At 40.9% G+C, this 17,364-nt stretch overlaps 1 non-coding gene across 1 annotated transcript; it reads left to right on the forward strand.

The window, feature by feature from the left end:
- The first annotated feature begins 17,064 nt into the window (after positions 1-17,064).
- On the forward strand, positions 17,065-17,136 carry TRNAY-GUA. The gene has a single exon. It is a non-coding gene; the product is annotated as a tRNA-Tyr (tRNA).
- Positions 17,137-17,364: the final 228 nt, after the last annotated feature.

The following is a 17,364-nucleotide window of genomic DNA, read 5'->3' on the forward strand; positions in this document are numbered from 1 at the left end:
AAGACCCACTCGAGAAGGTGTCTAAGGTAGGGCACCTTCCGCTATTCGAGAGGGCACCTACGGCCTCCGTGGTCAGAGCTAACCTGGTGTCACAGGTTATATTGATTTTCCGTGTAAACCAAGCTACTCAGCTTCTTTTCTCCACTGAATTTTCCTACTGAGCTATCCTCGTTCTATTATTCTTTATATCTTTGATGAATAAATAAATAAATAGTCGCCAACGCCGTCTCTCCTTCGAATACCCTGGATCAGCCGGGGCTGGACCCCGGCAGGTAGGAATATAGAAATGATTGGGGTGGAAAAGGAGAGAGTATAAAGATTTTTAGAAAGTGAAGAAAACCTGACTCCATTAGAAGAGCCAACAGAAAGAAACTCCCTGGTGGTCCAGTGGTTAGGACTCCATGCTTTTACTCCTGGGGCTAAGGTTCGATCCCTGGTCAGGGAACTAAGATCCTACAAGCCAAGTGGTATGGCCAAAAAAAAAAAAAGTCAACATAAGAATAATGAGTGTAATGACTGTCCCAGCAGCTGCAGAGAGTGAGAAGGGAGCAGAGTGTATTTAAAGAAATAATAGTTGAGAACTTCTCAAACCTGGAGAAGGAACTAGAAATTTGAGTCCACAATGCTAAAAGAACACCTTATTATCTCAACCAAAAAGACCTTCTCCAAGACATATTGTATCAAAACTGTCAAGAGACAACCATAAAGAAAGGATTTTAAAGGCAGCCAGGGAGAAAGACAGTAGCCTATAAAGTTACCCCCATTCGGCTATCAGCAGATTTCTCAGCAGATATAACAATTGTTATGTAAAGCAGTGCAATATATTCAGCAATTAATAACAGATATTAAGGGACAAATAGACAACAATACAATAATTGTATGAAACTTCAGTACTAGAACCTTGAAGATGAGGAGTACAGTGGCCAGCCACTGGAAGTTGACAATGACCAATTGGGAGCACCATCAAAGCCGATCCTCTTACAAGAAGCTGCCCAAGAACTCAAAGTCAACCATTCTACAGTCACTTGGCATTTGAAGCAAATTGGAAGGGTGAAAAAGCTCAGTAAGTGGCTGCCTCATGAGCTGATTGCAGATCAAAAAAAATCGTTCTTTTGAAGTGTTGTCTTCTCTTATTCTACACAGCAACAATGAACCATTGCTCAATTGGATTGTGATGTGAGACAAAAAATGGATATATAAGACAACCGGCAAAGACCAACTCAGTGGCTGGACCGAGAAGAAGTTCCAAAGCACTTCCCAAAGCCAAACTTGCACCTATAAAGGGTCATGGTCACTATTTGATGGTCTGCTGGCTGTCTGATCCACCACAGCTTTCTGAATCCCAGCCGAAACCACCACATCGAGAAGTATGCTCAGGAAATCGATGAGATGCACTGAAAACTGCAACACCCGCGGCCAGCACTGGTCAACAGAAAGGGCCCCGTTCTTCTCCCAGGCGATGCCTGACTGCACATCGCCCAACCAAAGCTTCAAAAGTTGAACGAATTGGGCTACAAAGTTTTACCTCATCTGCCATATTCACCTGACCTCTCGCTGACTGACAGCCACTCCTTCAAGCATTTTGACAACTTTTTGCAGGGAAAATGCTTCCACAGCCAGCAGGAGGCAGAAAATGCTTTCCAAGACTTCATCCAATCCCAAAGCATGAATATTTATGCTACAGGAATAAACAAATTTATTTTTCATTGGCAAAAGTGTGTTGATTGTAATGGTTCCTATTTTGATTAATAAAGATGTGCCTGAGCCTAGTTATGATTTAAAATTCAGGGTCTGAAACCATAATTACTTTTGCATCAACCTAATAATAAATGCTCACGTTAAGAAATCAGAAAGGTCTCAAATAAACAACCTTACTTTACACAAGGAACTAAAGAACACACTCAGCCTCAAGTTAGCAAAAGAAAGGAAATAATAAGAACCAGAACAGAAATAATTGAAATGGAGACCAGAAGGACAATAGAAAAGGTCAATAAAACAAAAAGCTGGTTCTTCAAAAAGATAAAAAAAAATTGACAAACTTTCAGCTAAACTAAGACAAAAGGAGAGAAGATTCAACTAAATAAAAATAGAAATGATATTACAGCAATACATAGAATCATAAGAGACTATTATGAACAGTCATATGGCAACAAACTATATAGAAGGAATGGATACATTTGTAGAAACACATAATCCACGAAGACAGAATAAGGAAAAAACAGAAAATCTGAACATAATAATAAAAGCAGATATTGAATCAGCAATCAAAACACCCTCAACACAGAAATCTCCAAAGCTAGTATGACTTCACCAGAGAATCCTATCAAACATTTAAAGGATTAACACCAATCTTCCTCAAACTCTTCCAAAATATTGAGCAGGAGGGAACTCTTAGAAATTCATCCTGTACAAAATTAGCATTACTTTGATACCCAAATCAGATAAGGGTATCACAAGAAAAGAAAACTATAGACCAATATCCTTGATTAATATAGATGCCAAAATTCTCAACAAAATATTAGCAACCTAAATTTAAGAACACATGAGGGTTATAAATTCAGACTTAAAATGAAGAAAGTGGGGAAAACCACTAGACCATTCAGTTCAATTCAGTTCAGTTCAGGTATGACCTAAATCAAATCCCTTATGATTATACAGTAGAAGTGAGAAATAGATTTAAGGGCCTAGATCTGATAGACAGAGTGCCTGATGAACTATGGACGGAGGTTCGTGACATTGTACAGGAGACAGGGATCAAGACCAGCCCCATGGAAAAGAAATGCAAAAAAAGCAAAATGACTGTCTGAGGAGGCCTTACAAATAGCTGTGAAAAGAAGAGAAGTGAAAAGCAAAGGAGAAAAGGAAAGATATAAGCATCTGAATGCAGAGTTTCAAAGAATAGCAAGGAGAGATAAGAAAGCCTTCCTCAGAGATCAATGCAAGGAAATAGAGGAAAACAACTGAATGGGAAAGACTAGACATCTCTTCAAGAAAATTAGAGATACCCAGGGAACATTTCATGCAAAGATGGGCTTGATAAAGGACAGAAATGGTATGGACTTAACAGAAGCAGAAGATATTAAGAAGAGGTGGCAAGAGTGCACAGAAGAACTGTACAAAAAGATCTTCACGACCCAGATAATCATGATGGTGTGATCATTCACCTAGAGCCAGACATCCTGGAATGTGAAGTCAAGTGGGCCTTAGGAAGCATCACTATGAACAAAGCTAGTGGAGGTGATGGCATTCCAGTTGATTTATTTCAAATCCTGGAAGATGATGCTGTGAAAGTGCTGCACTCAAGATATCAGCAAATTTGGAAAACTCAGCAGTGGCCACAGGACTGGAAAAGGTCCGTTTTCATTCCAAAGAAAGGCAATGCCAAAGAAAGCTCAGACTACTGCACAATTGCACTCATCTCACATGCTCGTAAAGTAATGCTCAAAATTCTCCAAGCCAGGCTTCAGCAGTACGTGAACCGTGAACTTCCAGATGTTCAAGCTGGTTTTAGAAAAGGCAGAGGAACCAGAGATCAAATTGCCAACATCTGATCGATCATAGAGAAAGCAAGAGAGTTCCAGAAAAACATCTATTTCTGCTTTATTGACTATGCAAAGCCTTTGACTGTGTGGATCACAATAAACTGAGGAAAATTCTGAAAGAGACGGGAATACCAGACTACCTGACCTGCCTCTTAGGAAGCAACAGTTAGAACTGGACATGGAACAACAGACTGGTTCCAAATAGGAAAAGGAATACGTCAAGGCTGTATATTGTCACCCTGCTTATTTAACTTATATGCAGAGTACATCATGAGAAACGCTGGGCTGGAAGAAGAACAAGCTGGAATCAAGATTGCCGGGAGAAATATCAATAACCTCTGATATGCAGATGATACCACCCTTATGGCAGAAAGTGAAGAGGAACTAAAAAGCCTCCTGATGAAAATTAAAGAGGAGAGTGAAACAGTTGGCTTAAAGCTCAACATTCAGAAAACTAAGATCATGGCATCTGGTCCCATCACTTCATGGCAAATAGATGGGGAAACAATGGAAACATTGTCAGACTTTATTTTTTTGAGTTCCAAAATCACTGCAGATGGTGATTGTAGCCATGAAATTAAAAGACACTTACTCCTGGGAAGGAAAGTTATGAACAACCTAGATAGCATATTGAAAAGCAGAGACATTACTTTGCCAACAAAGGTCCATCTAGTCAAGGTTATGGTTTTTCCAGTGGTCATGTATGGATGTGAGAGTTGGACTGTGAAGAAAGTTGAGTGCAGAATTGATGCTTTTGAACTGTGGTGTTTGTGAAGACTCTTGAGAGTCCCTTGGGCTGCAAGGAGATCCAACCAGTCCATCTTAAAGGAGATCAGTCCTGGGTGTTCATTGGAAGGTCTGATGCTGAAGCTGAAACTCCAATACTGTGGCCACCTCATGCTAAGAGTTGACTCATTGGAAAAGACCCTGATGCTGAAAGGGATTGGGGGCAGGAGGAGAAGGGGACGACAGAGGATGAGATGGCTGGATGGCATCACTGACTCGATGGACATGAGTCTGAGTGAACTCCAGGAGTTAGTGATGGACAGGGAGGCCTGGCGTGCTGTGATTCATGGGGTCGCAAAGAGTTGGACACGACTGAGCGACTGAACTGAACTGAGGATTATATACCATGACCAAGTATAATTTATCCCTTGGATGATGTAAGGATGATTCAATATATGCAAATCAATAAATGTAACATATCACAACAATGTGCTTTCCAGATCGCACTAGTGGTAAAGAATTCGCCTGCTAATGCAGGAGATATAAGAGACTCGGGTTCAATCCCTGGATTGGGAAGATCCCTTGGAGGAGGGCATGGCAACCTACACCAGTATTCTTGCCTGGAGAATTCCATGGAGGAGCCTGGCGGGCTACAGTCCATAGTGTTGCAAAAAGTTGGACATGACTGAAGCAACTAAACCACCACCACCACCACCATCATACCAATAAAAGGAACAATAAAAATCACATGATCATTTCAGTAGATACAGAAAAAGTATTTGACAAAATACAACATCTTTTCATGGTAGAAACACTTAATAGACTGGGTATAGCAGGAATATACCTCAATGTAATAAAAGGTGTGTAGGAGAAACTCATAGCCAACATGACACTCAATGGAGAGAAATTTTAAATGTTTGTTCTAAGATCAGAAACAAGGATAGGATACCCACCCTCACCACTCCTATTCACTGTAGTCCTGGAAGTCCTAGCTGGAACAATTAGGCAAGATAAAGAAATAAAAGGCATCCAAAACAGAAAGGAAGAAATAAAACTGTCATTGCTTGCTGATAATATGATCTTATACTAGAAAATCCCAAAGAATCAGTTAAAAACAAACAAACAAACAAAAAAAATCCTTATTTTTACTTATGAACACACGAACTGTATATCTCCTAACGGTAAACTGAATAACTCTATTATTCTTTATCAGAAATATTGTTTACTGAATTCTCTTTCTACAAAGTCACCCAAAACTAAAGCCTAAAAGTCATCCTGCACTTCCCTGGTGGCTCAGTGGTAAAGAATCTGCCTGCCAATGCAAGAGATCTGGAAAGGTCCCACATGCTGAGGAACAGCTAAGACCCTGAGCCACAAGTATTGAGCTTGCGCTCTAGAGCCAGGGAGCTGCAGCTGCTGAACCCACATGCCACAGCTACTGAAACCCGCCTGCTCTAGAGCCTGCGCTCTGCAACGAGAGAGGCCACTAGAGAGGAGGCCTGCTCACCGCAGCTAGAGGAAAGCCCGTAGCGTGAAGACCCAGCACAGCCAGAAGCAAATAAGCAAAATTAGTTTTAAATGTCATCCTATACAAATGAACTCATTTACAAAACAGAAACAGACTCACAGACACAGAAAACCAACTTACAGTTACCAAAGGGAAAAGGTGGTGGCAGAGGGGATAAATTAGGAGATTAAGATTAACAGACACAAACTACTGCATATAAAAGAGATAAAAAACAAGGTCCTACTGTATAGCACAAGATATTCAGTATCTTGTAATAAACTATAATGGAAAAAGAATGTGAAAAAGAATATATATGTATATTAATATATAAATATACTTTCTATACACCAGAATCTAACCTAACACAACATTGTAAGTCAAGTATACCTCAATAAAAATTAATTAATTAAAAATAAATCATCCTTTATTTCTCCTAATCCCTTTTCCCAAATCACTGAGTCCTTCACATTCTTCTACCTTTTGAATTTCTCTTAATACATCCTTTTCATTCAACCCTTATTACTCTGCTTTGGTTCTTAAACACCATAATTTCTCATCCAATTTCCAGACCTTCAAGTCCCACTTTCTCATTTTCATTCCACCTCCAAGTGGTTTAATAAGCAAGTTTATAAAAGGAGCCTAAATATTCATTGCGTGAAAATGATTTGTTTACATAGAAGCCCTAAGAAAACCCACAGAAAAACTGTTAAAAATAGCAGAACTTGGTAAAGTGGTTGAATATAATAAAACATTTTTTAAAAATATCTTTCCTTTATAAGGAAATAGAAGGGAAAAGTAATCTGTTTATGATGGCAAACAAAATACCTAAACCATCATAGGCAAGTTAAAAAAAAAAAAAAGAAATGTGCCATGAAGAGAAAAATAGCAAACCTCAGAAATATATAAATACAAAGAAATGTCTTTGTCACTTTTTCTCATCAGATCAGATCAGTCGCTCAGTCGTGTCCGACTCTTTGCGACCCCATGAATCGCAGCACACCAGGCCTCCCTGTCCATCACCAACTCCCGGAGTTCACCCAGACTCATGTCCATCAAGTCAGTGATGCCATCCAGCCATCTCATCCTCTGTCGTCCCCTTCTCCTCTTTTTCTCATGATAAACTCCTAATTTTTGTAAGAAAATATGTATAAATTTTTGTTCCTTGTAGACATATCCTATTGATGTCCTTGGTAGAGAGGACTGAAGAGTATAAACACGTCAGTTCAGCCCACATTAATACGTGGATTTATCGAATTGCCACCAGGAACTATTGAGGGAGAAGAGTGCTTGATGAAATAATCCTAAAATTCATGTGAAAGAACTTGTAAAATGGCAAGGAAAATTTTACAGAGAAGAACATTTAGGGGGACTAGGCTCCCTAGCTACCAAAACATTCTAAAGCCACGATAAGTAAAGGTTAAGATACAGCAAAAGAATACAAAAATGAATGAAACAGAAAAGGAAATTCCCATATATTTGTATAAACATCATAATATAATAGCTATTTTATATATTATAATTTAATTGGGAAGAAATGGATTATTCAAGGAACAATTGGGGACAAGGGTTAGATATTGAGAAAAAATATTAGTTGTTTAAGACTTTGATGTCATTTATTTATCTAATCTATTCCGAACCATAAATATAAAAGTATTTCTTAATAGTTGCTACCTCATGCCCCAGACACCAGTGTGAGTCAAATGCCTCCCACTGAACACACTGCATTGCAATAATTGTTTTACTCGTCTGTTGCCCAACTCAGACAGGGACAAAGAACTGGGAACTCAGACCAAGAGGAGAACTGCGGTGTGTCCCATCTTTGTTTGAGTGAGTGCTCAGATAGTTGCGTTTGACTCTTCGCAACCCCATGGACTGCAGCCAATGAGGCTCCTCTGTCCATGGGGCTTTCCTGTCAGTACTGCTACATGTGGGTTGCCATTTCCTCCTCCAGTGGATCTTCCAGACCCAGGGGTCAAACTTGCATCTCTTTCATCTCCTGCATTGGCAGGCAGATTCTTTACTGTTGAGCAACTGAGGAAGCTGTTTATTTTATATTAAATATCAGTATGTATAGAGTTCATAACAGAAGGGAGGGAACACTGTGTGTGCAGGCTGGTAAGCAAGACTCCCTTCAATAGCTTTTATTACTCAACTAATAATTGATGGTTGGGTAACTCAAGATTTCCTTTTAGCTGTACAAGTTTAAACAACAGCAATTTCAAAATCAAGATGTTAATTAAATGCAGATTAATGGGGATTTAAAAAGATACAGTAGTAAAATGAAGATAAACAATACCCCCCAAAGAACAGAGAACTTTCAGCTACATCTATCTTTTATTCTACATGGAATAATACCATATCTTCTTGTGTGCTGTGTGCTTAGTCGCTCAGTTGTGTCCGACTCTTTGCGACCCCCTGGATTTTAGCCCACCAGGCTCCTCTGTCCGTGGGGATTCTCCAGGCAAGAATACTGGAGTGGGTTGTCATGCACTCCTCCAGGGGATCTTCCCAACCCAGAGATCAAACTCATGTCTCTTGCATTTCAGGCTGATTGTTTACCATCTGAGCCACCAGGGAAGCCCAAGAATACTGGAGTGGGTACCTGGTCCTTCTCCAGGAGACCTTTCCCACCCAGGAATCAACCCAGGGTCTCCTGCATAGGAATACCGTATCTTCTTACATAACTCTAATTCCTCCCAGGTGTATTTCCTCATCTGCCAACATTTAAAGGAAAATACAAGATTCTTTGGTATGGCATATTTTTTTATCCTTTTTTACTTTTTTTAATTAATTAATTTTTATTGAAGCATAATGGCTTTTCAGAATTTTGCTGTTTTCTGTGGGTTAACAGTGTAAAGTTGTTGTTATTGAGCATTTTATAAACATTCATCAAGGTAATTATTTTTCCTGCTATGTTGGAGGGAACAGCTACACAGCATTGCAAAAAACTATGTATCCTCACAATGGTACAATGGAGCAACCATGTCTAGGTGTACAGAGTAGACGGGAGGGGAGACTACGTTCTACTAGATTTCCAAACAGCTTAACAGCAGCAACAGTGAGGTTTGTAGGTATGAGAGTGGTCGTGGTGGCTGTCGTTTAGTCACTCAGCTGCTTCCGACTCTGCGACCCCATGGACTGCAGCCCACCAGGCTCCCCTGTCCATAGCATTTCCCAGGCAAGAATACTGGAATGGGTTGCCATTTCCTTTTCCAGGGGATCTTCCCAACCCAGGGATCAAACCCCCGTCTCTTGCATTGACTGGCAGATTCTTTACCTCTGAACCACTGGGAATACCCAGTAGCAATTGATACTGTGGTAGGGGGGTTTATTTTGTTTTGTTTTAATATTTATCTGTTTTGGCAAGATCTTTTTTTTTTTTTTTGCAAGGTGACAAGTGGACCATTTGATGGCTTTACTGTTACATAGAAGGAAATGTCTTCTGTGTTAATGATCAGGCTCCCAAAGGAAATTCAGAAAGAAAATCCATGCTGCCAAACATGCTTTTCTTTTCCATGTATAATCCATAACTGAAGGACGCTGGATGATCTTTGGCTGGCTATTCTTCTCAATATGGTGGCCCTTTTCAAACTGAAGGCAGTGTTCATGAGCAGATGACATAGGCAGCCTAGAGAGAGAAGCTGAAGGAGGAGAGCTGGTGGCAGTTGGGAAGAAAAGGATTAGGGAGAAGTCTAATGAGGGCAGCAGGTTGCCTAATACTCTAAAACCCAAACACCATCCTTGTTCTTGCAGCAGTTTGATGGGCCCTTGTGTTTATGCTGACAGCTTCTCTCTGTCACTGCCTTCTTACTACCAACCAACCGCCTGACCCTCCATCTCATATCTCCTACTTACTCATAGTTTCTGCTTACTCATAGCTTCCAGGTGCCATACTCTGAGTCTTTTGGATTCTGTTACTACCACCAACTCTTTGGTTCCTTCTTCAGACCTACAGTTCAAATTTCCTAGGAAGAGAATCGGCTTCACCAAACATTGTCCCCATTAAAATAGAGTTTTCCTATCAGGAGATTTAATAATCACAGGGCTAAGTCTATGGATTACGGAAATATCTAGGACTTCTACAGTCAGCAAGATCTTTGGGGGAGAAAAGTTCAATACCAGACATGGAAGGAGCCTGCAGACATAGCCACATAGGCTTGTCTGGTACTAAGACACGAAAGAAAGAACTTGAGAAAGTGGGATGGATGGGGAGTCACAACATGGGTTTTGTTTCGTTGGTTGTCTGTAGTCTAGTCCCATCCATATGTCCTACAGGCTAAGGGAAGTTTTGGGTCCTAGAGTCTTGGAAATTTGGGCAGCATTTTTCATGTCTCTTACAGTACGTCAGTTCAGTTCAGTTCAGTCGTTCAGTCGTGTCCAACTCTCTGTGACCCCATGAATCGCAGCACACCAGGCCTCCCTATCCATCACCAACTCCCAGAGTTCACTCAGACTCACGTCCATTGAGTCAGTGATGCCATCCAGCCATCTCATCCTCTGTCGTCCCCTTCTCCTCCTGCCCCCAATCCCTCCCAGCATCAGAGTCTTTTCCAATGAGTCAACTCTTCGCATGAGGTGGCCAAAGTACTGGAGTTTCAGCTTTAGCATCATTCCTTACAAGGAAATCCCAGGGCTGATCTCCTTTAGAATGGACTGGTTGGATCTCCTTGCAGTCCAAGGGACTCTCAGGAGTCTTCTCCAACACCACAGTTCAAAAGCATCAATTCTTCAGCGCTCAGCTTTCTTCACAGTCCAACTCTCACATCCATACATGACTACAGGAAAAACCGTAGCCTTGACTAGACGGACCTTTGTAGGCAAAGTAATGTCTCTGCCTTTCAATATGCTATGTAGATTGGTCATAAATTTTCTTCCAAGGAGTAAGTGTCTTTTAATTTCATGGCTGCAGTCACCATCTGCAGTGATTTGGGAGCCCAGAAAAATAAAGTCTGACACTGTTTCCACTGTTTCCCCATCTATTTCCCATGAAGTGATGGGACCAGATGCCATGATCTTCGTTTTCTGAATGTTGAGTTTTAAGCCAACTTTTTCACTCTCCTCTTTCACCTTCATCAAGAGGCTTTTTAGTTCCTCTTCACTTTCCGCCATAAGGGTGGTGTCATCTGCATATATGGGGTTATTGATATTTCTCCCGGCAACCTCGATTTCAGCTTGTGCTTTTTCCAGCCCAGCGTTTCTCATGATGTACTCTGAATAGAAGTTAAATAAGCAGGGTGACAATATACAGCCTTGATAATGACCAATGTACTTGTTTCCAAACACCAGATTGCTCACTCCATGAAGCCCAGTATTGGTCTTATTTATCTTTGTGCCCTTAGTGCCTGACATGGATGATGAGCAACACGGATGATGAGTTAAGTCCAACTCTTGGCGGCCCCTTGGACTATAGCCTGCCAGGCTTCTCTGTCCATGGATCATCTTGGTGAGAATACTGGAGTGGGTTACCATTTCCTCCTCCAGGGGATCTTCCTGACCCAAGGATCAAACCCTAGTCTCCTGCAGCTCCTGTGTTGGTAGGTGGATTCTTTACCACTGAGCCACCTGGGAAGCCCTGCCTGACACAGAGTAAATGCTTAATAACTATTGATTTGAATGAATGGTTGTGGCTTGGAATCTGAATATTAAGAATGTTTCTGAATAACTTGAAAGATCATAGTATCATGGCATTTTTTTCCTATTTTGTACTTGAAAAATATTAGCAGGAAAGACATTACATCTTTTGAGATCCTTCAATACATATTGATAATGTACATAATCTGAATTTTTAAAAAATGCCTTAATATACATTTCTTTACATATTTTGCTTTTTTCCATTTAACATTCTTTTGTACACAGATTTCCAAATATTGATGTAGCCACATAGTAGATATTTTTATGAACTTCCATGGTCTTAAATAATTGTCTACTTAACCATGTCTCAGTTATTGGATGTTGAGAGATGTTATGGTGTCCAACAGAATAAAGACTTGTGTACATGTATAAGTTAATTTTCACCTCACCATAGAGGTATTTAGTTTATATTTAAAATATTCCAACCAAGAATCTGTACTCCTGAGATAGATACGCAAGCATTCCAAATAACTTATTGAAATCTACCCAACGGTTTGCTAATTAGCTGAGGGACATAATGTATAACTTTTGTTGGTGAAATGAGTGGTGGTCAAGATTCAAAGACTGGGCTTCCTTGGTGGCTCAGATGGTAAAGAATTCACCTGCCATGTGGGATATCTGCGTTCAATCCCTGGGTCAGGAAGATCCCCTGGAGAAGAAAATGAACCCCACTCCAGTATTCTTGCCTGGAGAATTCCATGGACAGAGGAGCCTGGCAGGATACAGTCCATGGGGTCACAAAGAGTAGGATACAACTTAGCGACTAACACTTTCACTGCACTTTATTGATGAGATGAGTGGTGTTCAATTCATGAATAGGGTGTCAGAATCCAAGAAGCCCAACAAGTTATTACTCTTGGTGGAGCATCTGAGGTCTAGAGCTTTGCTTTATCCAGCAGCTGTCACTTCAGAAAAGATTCCTGATAACTACAAGGTGAATTTCTGCCCAGTCCACTAAGAGTGAACCACCAACTTCAGATACAAGTCAGAGTGCCTGAAGCCAGAGATTGAGATCTGCTCTTAGTGTTGGTTACAAGATAACTTTGTGTTTGTTTGCTTACAAATGATTAGGCAGAATTTGTTTGAAGATTTGCTTTCACTGTAGCTTATAACTTGGAAGCAAGTTTGTGGAACAGAGACACCCTCCACCTATTTAATCACCAGAGTATTTATTTGTACCTGACAGCTGCTGAACGATCAATGCAAAGAAATAGAGGAAAACAATCCAATGAGAAAGACTAGAGATCTCTTCAAGAAAATTAGAGATACCAAGGGAACATTTCATGCAAAGATGGGCTCGATAAAGGACAGAAATGGTATGGACCTAACAGAAGCAGAAGATATTGAGAAGAGGTGGCAAGAATACACAGAAGAACTGTGCAAAAAAGAGCTTCACGACCCAGATAATCACGATGGTGTGGTCACTGGCCTAGAGCCAGACATCCTGGAATGTGAAATCAAGTGGCCTTAGAAAGCATCACTATGAACAAAGCTAGTGGAGGTGATGGCATTCCAGTTGAGCTCTTTCAAATCCTGAAAGATGATGCTGTGAAAGTGCTGTACTCAATATGCCAGCAAATTTGGAAAACTCAGCAGTGGCCACAGGACTGGAAAAGGTCCGTTTTCATTCCAGTCCCAAAGAAAGGCAATGCCAAAGAATGCTCAAACTACCACACAATTGCACTCATCTCACATGCTTGTAAAGTAATGCTCAAAATTCTCCAAGCCAGGCTTCAGCAATATGTGAACCGTGAACTTCCAGACGTTCAAACTGGTTTTAGAAAAGGCAGAGGAACCAGAGACCAAATTGCCAACATCCGCTGGATCATCAAAAAAGCAAGAGAGTTCCAGAAAAACATCTATTTCTGCTTTATTGACTATGCCAAAGCCTTTGACTGTGTGGATCACAAGAAACTGTGGAAAATTCTGAAAGATATGGGAATACCAGACCACCTGACCTGCCTCTTGAGAAATTTGTATGCAGGCAGGAAGCAATGGTTAGAACTGGACATGGAACAACAGACTGGTTCCAAATAGGAAAAGGAGTACGTCAAGGCTGTATATTGTTACCCTGCTTATTTAACTTCTATGCAGAGTACATCATGAGAAACGCTGGGCTGGAAGAAGCACAAGCTGGAATCAAAGTTGCCGGGAGAAATATCAATAACCTCAGATATGCAGATGACACCACCCTTATGGCAGAAAGTGAAGAGGAACTCAAAAGCCTCTTGATGAAAATGAAAGAGGAGAGTGAAAAAGTTGGCTTAAAACTCAACATTCAGAAAACGAAGATCATGGCATCTGGTCCCATCACTTCATGGGAAATAGATGGGGAAACAGTGCCAGACTTTATTTTTCTGGGCTCCAAAAATCACTGCAGATGGTGACTGCAGCCATGAAATTAAAAGACGCTTACTCCTTGGAAGGAAAGCTATCACCAACCTAGATAGCATATTGAAAAGCAGAGACATTACTTTGCCAACAAAGGTCCATCTAGTCAAGGCTATGGTGTTTCCAGTGGTCATGTATGGATGTGAGAGTTGGACTATGAAGAAAGCTGAGTTCTGAAGAATTGATGGTTTTGAACTGTGGTGTTGGAGAAGACTCTTGAGAGTCCCTTGGACTGCAAGGAGATCCAACCAGTCCATTCTGAAGGAGATCAGCTCTGGGATTTCTTTGAAACGAATGATGCTAAAGCTGAAACTCCAGTACTTTGGCCACCTCATGCGAAGAGTTGACTCATTGGAAAAGACTCTGATGCTGGGAGGGATTGGGGGCAGGAGGAGAAGGGGATGACAGAGGATGAGATGGCTGGATGGCATCATTGAGTCGATGGATGTGAGTCTGAGTGAACTCCGGAAGTTGGTAATGGACAGGGAGGCCTGGCATGCTGCAATTCATGGGGTCGTAAAGAGTTGGACACGACTGAGTGACTGAACTGAACTGAACTAACAAGTGTTGAACGAATTGGCTTATGTCAGTTCTCAGTAGACAGCTTGAAATATTCCCTGTCAAAAGTAAGTGACAAGAACCTGAGGTCTTTGATGTTTAAGTGATTTGTTCAAGAAACACACAACTTGTTATGGCAGGGCTGAGGCCAAACCACAGGATCTTGTAGCCTAGAACTGTACAAACACACATCTTTATTTTTCCAAGGACATTCAAGTTTTTCTAATAATGGTCTATGTGGTGATCTTGAAGGCTAGATAAAGTTTTCATTGCTTAAAAGTTGTGTCGGGAAAGTTCAAGGTTGGCATATGACAACCTGGGTCATTTGGAGGCTTTATTCGTGTTTAGTTTTATTTTCAAGTCTACTAATCTTCATAATCTCAATTTAGTGATCTAATTTGAATGACATTAAACTAGAACAGGTTAAAGTTATATAATTATGTTTGACTTCAATTATAGTTACTAATCAATCTAGATTGCTACCAATCGGTTACACTACATATATGAACTTACAGATTCACATGTTACTTTACTGTACATTTTTGGAGGCCTAAAATATTCATTTTCTATAGAGTGTGTGCATCATGCTCAGTTGCCTCAGATGCATCCAACTCTTTGCGACCCTACGGACCGTAGCCTGCCAGGCTCCTCTGTCCGTGGGATTCTCCAGGCAAGAATACTGGAGTGGGTAGCCATGCCCTCCTCCTATGTAGCACATGTGCTATGCTGCGCTGTGCTTAGTCGCTTAGTCGTGTCTGACTCTTTGCTGCCCCATAGACTGTAGGCCACCAGGCTCCTTTGTCCATGGGGATTCTTCAGACAAGAATACTGGAGTGGGTTGCCATGCCCTCCTCCAGAGGGTCTTCCCCACCCAGGAATCCAACCCAGGTCTCCTGCACTGCAGGCGGATTCTTTACCGTCTGAGGTATAGGGACGCTCCATGTAGTGTATACATACTAATCACTTCGCAGCTGGATCCTTACATGAGATTTTTTTTTTTTCAAACTGGCTTCTGTCTTTAATGGCTGACTTTGGGTGAGTCACTTAATCTCTCAGGAAGTCCTCATAGGAGAATTAAGGTAGAAAATGTCTAAGAACAAGTCTCACTTCCAAACTGCCCTTCACCGTTCACAGTTTAGATATCCCTCGACATTCATATTTACTTTCAAAGGGTATTCTAGACTCCTGTCTTCTTTCTAACTTGGATCAGGCAGTTTGGAAGGAAACCTGAAAATCCCCTTCACCATTTCCCTTGCACCTAGAACCAGCCCTCTGAGGCTCTAAACTCTTCAAAGTCAAAGAGACATCTTAAAAAGAAAACCCTCCTTTCTCATCTAGCCTCTAAATTCCCTTCTACCCTATTCATGTCTAAAGTTCTACACTCTTCAGTTTTTCTGAGACTGTAATCGTTCCCTCTTCTAGACAAAACACTTTTCACTCTAAATGCTTTCTCTACTTCTAAGAAAGGAAGCAAGTGTCAGCTAGCATCTCTGTCCCAAAGTGTAGGTTTGTCCAAACTCCAATCAATTTAAAATCTTTTGTGTAAGCAAAGTCAGTTTCACTCTTTTACCTCTGTCCCATTTAATTAAATTTCTTTTCTTTTGTCTCATCAAAAAATAATCACCAATCACTATACAAATTTGGAAATTATGGGAAACTGTAAGGAAGCAGATTTTTTAAAAAAAAAGAAGAAGAAACAGTGATAAACAAACTACCCCAAGGCAGCCACTGACCACAGCTGGGCAGTTTCCTCTTGGACTCGTTTGAGTCTCTGTAGTGACTTCTCACTTTTTCCTCCCACTCATCCTTCCTGTATACCTTCAGGGTCTGAGAACTCTCAATCTGCCCAAACAACCAGACTTAAGGATGAAAACTTTTAGAACTTGAAAAGGAAATTAAGTTCTAGAATAGGAAAAGCAATTTCCTCTTTTTCAGACCATGTTTTCTCCTCAACTTAGAAAAAAAAAATTATGACGGCTTCCCTGGAGGTCTAGTGTTTAAGAATCCACCTGCCAATACAGGGGACACAAGTTTGAACTCTGTTCTGGAAAGATCCCCACATGCCACGAAGCAACTAGGCCTCTTTGCCTCAGTTACTGAGCCTGCGTGGTGTAGAGCCTTGAGCTACAACTCCTGAAGCCCACGGACCTAGAGCCTGTGCTCTGCAAGAGAAGCCACTGCAATAAGCCCGTGAGCAGCAACAAAGAGTAGCCCCCCCGTAACCACAGCTAGAGAAAGCCCACATGCAGAAACGAAGGCCTGGCACAGACAAAAATAAATGAATAAATCTTTCTAAAATATTATGAACATTTTCAAAAACATGAAAAAGTTGAAAGAGTAATGAAATGAAAACCTGAATGCCTACTACCTAGACTGAATAATCGTTAACATCCTAAAATTTTGCTTTATTTCCACCAGTCATCTATATATACATTTTTTCTTTTGAACCATTTGAAAGTAAGAAGCAGACATCGAGGCACTTTACCCCCAAAGACTTCAGCATGCATCTCCTCTGAAGAAGACATTCTCCTAGATAACTGCATATCATTACTTAAACTAGTAACAGTAATTTCACACCACCATTTAGTATCCAATCTATATTGAGATGTTTCTAGTTGTCCCAAGAATACACTTTGTGTTGCTTTTTTCTTTTGAACAAGGATTCAATCAAAGAATTACAGGTGGCAGTTAACTGTCTCTTTATGGGCTTCCCTGGTGGCTCAGACGGTAAAGTGTCTGCCTGTAATGCAGGAGACCCAGGTTCGATCCCTGGGTTGGGAAGATCCCCTGGAGAAGGAAGTGGCAACCCACTCCAGTATTCTTGCTTGGAGAATTCCATGGATTGAGGAGCCTGGTAAGCTACAGTCCACGGGGTCGCAAAGAGTTGGACACAACTGAGCAATTTCGCTTTGCTTCACTTAGTCTCTTTTAGTTTAGAGCAGTCCCTTTTCCTTTTTCTTTTAAAATGAGCTTTACCTTTTGAAGTCAACCCTATTTTAAGACCATCCT

The sequence above is a fragment of the Bos indicus x Bos taurus genome, chromosome 10 (assembly GCF_003369695.1).
Source record: "Bos indicus x Bos taurus breed Angus x Brahman F1 hybrid chromosome 10, Bos_hybrid_MaternalHap_v2.0, whole genome shotgun sequence".
NCBI classification, from domain to species: domain Eukaryota; kingdom Metazoa; phylum Chordata; class Mammalia; order Artiodactyla; family Bovidae; genus Bos; species Bos indicus x Bos taurus.